The sequence below is a fragment of the Dipodomys spectabilis genome, unplaced genomic scaffold (genome assembly GCF_019054845.1).
Source record: "Dipodomys spectabilis isolate Male_0828 unplaced genomic scaffold, ASM1905484v1 ptg000072l, whole genome shotgun sequence".
Taxonomy (NCBI): Eukaryota; Metazoa; Chordata; class Mammalia; order Rodentia; family Heteromyidae; genus Dipodomys; species Dipodomys spectabilis.
In genome coordinates, this window is record NW_024870749.1 from 23635 (window position 1) to 28495 (window position 4861).

Below are 4861 nucleotides of genomic sequence, written 5' to 3' on the forward strand. Positions count from 1 at the left end.
CAGTTTTTGGTAGAGTTAGACCTAAAGCTTTACCATTTGTAAATGTAAAGCCTGGAGGCAAGAGGAAACACTTTGATTTAAACATTACCAATTTAAGGCCTAATATCGAGGAGAAATATATAGACTTCTCCAGGAGCTATGAAAATATTTGGTGATGGAAAGTCAGTAGTGTAAGTTTCTGCCTGGTTGTATGGTAGACAGGCCAGGATATTAAGTAAACATGCATATGAACAACATTTTCACCTTCTTGGCTTTAGCTACTTTTGAAATAATAGGTAAAATAAATATTATATATATGTATATATATATATATATATATATTGTTGTTTGGGTCCAGTCATGGGGCCTGAACTCTGGGCCTGGGCCCTGTCCTTCAGCTCTTCAGCTCAAGGCTAGTGCTCTACCACTTGAGCCACAGCACCACTTCCGGCTTTTTTCTTTTTCCTTATGTGGTGCTGAGGAATCAAACCCAGGACTTCAGGCATGCAAGGCATGCACTCTACCACTGAGCCAACTTCCCAGCCCAAACAATTATATTTTGATAAAATACCTTCTATTCTGAACAGTTCGGTCTGAAGTGTTCATCTCTCTATGATCCCTTGTAACTAAGATTAGTTTTGTTCCAGTAAGACAATCTATGCTGTCAGTGTAAGATATTCTGGTTGGTCTGTTCCTACATGGAAGAAGGGTAAGGGTCAGGAAGACATTTGTGCCACAGAGACCTCATTTAGGAAATTTTAAGCTGCAGAAGTTTAGAAGTGGATCTTAACCAAGGCTTACTTTGAATCCATTAGCTCCACAAAGATAACTCAGTTGATAAATAAGTACTTGAAAAGCCATCACCTTTGGACTTAGCTGTAAAAGCTTCAAAATATGATCAAATTTAAAATGAAAATGACAAAATAGTTATTGACAAAAAATTGCAAATGTGAGTAATCGACCAAACAATATAATTTTTTTCCACTATAGACAGAAATTTAGAGAAATAAGATCAATAGCATTTTTAGGAACAATAAGGGTTCCTTGTTACAAATAGGCAACCATGAATATGTGCCTGTATAAAGATTGCATCAATAACTACTTAAATTTAGAGGATACTACATGCTTCAGCAGCAGGTCTACCCAAATTACAACAATACAGAGATTAAAATGGTACTTGCACAAGGATGGTATGAAAATTTGTGAAGTATTCCATATTTTTCATTCTTCAAATGCAAGAAATGAAAAACAGTTGTTAAAAAGTTGATTACAAAAATACAAGTGTAACAATACATGTAATTCATAGAATTAAAAGTTAGTTTGACATCAGTGTATTAAATCTTCACCTTAGAAAGGCCCTTACATAGCATAACCTTTATAAAACTTGAAATTAGATAACATTGTCATTTTATCCCAAAGAAATAAAATTTAAACCATGCTCATAGGGGCTTCCGGGAAGATGGTGGAGGAGAAGCTGAAGGCTAAACAAGCTCTCGCATAGAAAGCAGTTTTAGAGTTCCAGTGAACAGTCCTAAGCCAGAGAATCACACCAAGTGTGCCATCACAGTACACAGAGTTAGGCCAGAGAGGGAAAATCCAGGCAAGGAGACAGATCTGAGCATTTGCCAGCAGCTTCGGCAACAGCGGTGGCCATAGTCGCCATCCTGTAACACAGAGAGTCCAGGACAAAGGAGCCACATGCGGTTGGTGAGCAGATTCTACTCAACAATAGCAAGAACTGACAAGGAGCAGACATCTTCATCCTGCGGTTCACAGACCAGAGACGACCCAGGAACCAAGACTCGGTGAAAGTAGAAGCCTAACATCTTCACTCCTTCTCAGGGAGCAGAGGAGAGAAGGCCACCCCCCCCCCACAACCGGACATCTCCATCTTGGATACTGAAAAAGCTCAGTGGAGCTGCTAGCTCCAACTAAGTCCTTGGAAGAAAACTAGAGTCATTTAGCAGGTCACAAGAACCTAAATTGACCTGCCAGACTCAGCTTCACCCCGGGAAATGTCACCCAGCTCAGGCGCAAGCCCCAGGAATGGCTTTCTTCACTGGGTAATCAGAGCCAGAGGCTGCCCCTCCCTTAAGCAGCCTTGACAATCAATTGAAATTCAGTAAACATAAACCCAGAGAGTGGCTCCAGCCTGGGCTCGTGAGTTTCTAACAAGCTAGCCCTCAGGAAAAGCTAATGTTTGCTGAAAAGCCTCAACTCTACCCAGAACCTAGCCTCATCACAGCATCTCCAAACGAGGAAAAAGCCATCTCCCTCTTTGTGATAATCAAAGCAGATCCCCCTCCCATTAAAGTAACCTGAGAGGAGGATCACAAAATCCTAGGTAAAGCAGAGCATTTTTTGGCCTGTTCAAACTGACTTAAGAAACCAACCAAGCCACAGGAAAATCAAACACCACAAGCAGATCAGAGACTCCAACAAGAGGCTGGTTACAGACACAAGGGAGATACAGGATTTTTCCCACCACTCCCAAAAAAATCAAAATATTTTTTCTTTTTTTTGTACATTTTATAAAAAAAATTTTCTAAAACTTTTTTTTAATTTTTAATTTTTACCTTTTTTGAAAATACATGTTTCCTAGTAACTTTTTTTCCCTCTTATACTTCTTATTTTAGGAGTATATTTGTGTGTGCGTTTTTCTTTCTTTTTTCTTCTTTAAATTTTTTTTTTGTTTTTTGTTTTGCTCTATTGAACTTCTGATCTTTTTTTCTTTCTTTCTTATCCTTTTCACCTTTTCTTCTCTTTCATTCTTTTTTATGTGACTTAATTGTTTTTCTACACATCCTCAGATATACCCATAGTCGATTATTAGACCTTCTCCTCCATTGTGTACACACTTAATCCACAAATTTATTACTCAGTTCAAAACCTCTTAGACTTAAATTCCTTGATAGCAGTACTACCTCTTTATACCTATATAATATTTTAGGTATTTTTATTTTTAAGTTTTTCACATCTCCTTTATATCCCTCCTCTTCTGCATTATATGCATGTTCTTCTCTCAATATTTCGTTTTCGTATCTACATAATATTTTAATTTTTACTTTTCTATTTTTTCTGGTCTCTTTTTTTCCCCTTTCTCTTTCTTCTTTTTTTTTTCTCTCTCTACTTTCATCCTATTCACCTATTTCCTGTTTTGAGATTAGGACTTAGTTAACTCTCCCTGTGCCTTCCCACATCTCTCTATTCCTATTTTTTACCCACATCTCTCCCTAAACCTAATAATTTCTGGCTTGCCAAATTTGCATTTGCGGTTTGTAGCCCATTAATATATAGTTGTTTGACGTTGAATAGATGTATCCATTGAACGAGATTGTATCTGCAGACTATTGACTGTGCAAATACAGACTTTGGTTGATGCTTGCCTTAAGTTAGAGTTCTAGCACAAAACTGGTGTTTCATTCATCCCAAATGGGCAGAACAAACCTGAAAAACACAGGAAAAATGGCAAGTCCGGGTATCTCAACTCCCACTCATGGTAATCAGGAGACAGAACAGATAATGAATAATCCAGAGGAGAGAAAAGATTAATCACCTATAAAGGGAAACCAATTAGAATCACCTCAGATTTCTCAGCAGAGACAATCAAAGCAAGAAGAGCCTGGAATGATGTATGCCATGCCCTAAAGACAAACAACTATCAACCAAGAATACTGTACCCAGCTAAATTCTCCTTTATAACTGAAGACCAAATAAAAACCTTCCATAGCCAAGAAAAATTGAAACAATACATCTCCACCAAACCAGCCCTACAAAAGATTCTTAAAGATGTCCTACATATAGAAAACTAACAAGACCACAATAAAGGCCAAGAAAATGCACCCAAACTGAGAATCCAAGAAGATAGGAAGAACCCAGTTTACATAGACCCCAAGAAGGTAGATAACATGGCTAGAACTCCCAAATACCTCTCAGTCCTATCTCTCAACATTAACGGACTTAATTCTCCAATTAAGTGACATAGACTGTCTAGTAGGACTAAAAAGCAAGATCCTTCTATCTATTGCCTTCAGGAGTCACATCTTGCTGGTAAACACAAAAATATATTCAATGTTAAAAGCTGGAACAAAATCTACCAAGCAAATGGCCCCCATAAACAGGCAGGAGTTGCAATCCTAATATCAGATAAAACAAACTTCCAATTAAAATTTGTGAGAAGAGATAAACAAGAGGTAAAGAAGGTCACTACATATTAATTTTAAATATCTATTCGAAAAACAATGGAGCACCCAAATTTATCCAAGAAACACTACTTTCCCTCAAATCCCACAGAGATCCAAAGACAATAATTGTTGGGGATTTTAACACACCACTCTCCCCACTAGATAGATCAAGTCGGAAAAACTCAACAGAGAAACCGCAGATCTAAACAACTGCATAGATCAAGTATATTTAACAGACATCTATCGAATATTTCTCCCAGCAGCATCAAAATACAAGTTTTTCTGAGCAGCACATGGAACATTTTCTAAAATAGACCACATTTTAGGCCACAATGCAAACTTGTCCAAATTCAGAAACGTTGAAGTTATACCTTGCATTCTCTATGACTACAAGGGAAAAAAATTAGAACGCAACACCAAAAGCCACCAAAGAAATTCCTGTAACACATGGAGGCTGAAGAACACACTGTTGAATAATGAGTGGATCATGGAAGATATTAGAAAGAAAATCCAAATGTTCATGCTATTCAACAAAAATGAGCACACAAATTACCATCTCATCTGGGACACAGCAAAGGCAGTACTTAGAGGCAAATTTATACCTCTGAGCTCCTACATCAACAAATTGGAGAGATCTGAAGCCAACAATTTAATGAGATATCTGAACCTCCTTGAAAAAGAGCAGCAAGATATACCCC

General features: G+C 37.6%; 1 pseudogene; it reads left to right on the top strand.

Annotated features, from left to right (window-relative positions):
* Positions 1-1101: 1101 nt before the first annotated feature.
* LOC122110004 lies at positions 1102-1201 on the top strand (annotated as a pseudogene).
* The last annotated feature ends 3660 nt before the right edge of the window (positions 1202-4861 follow it).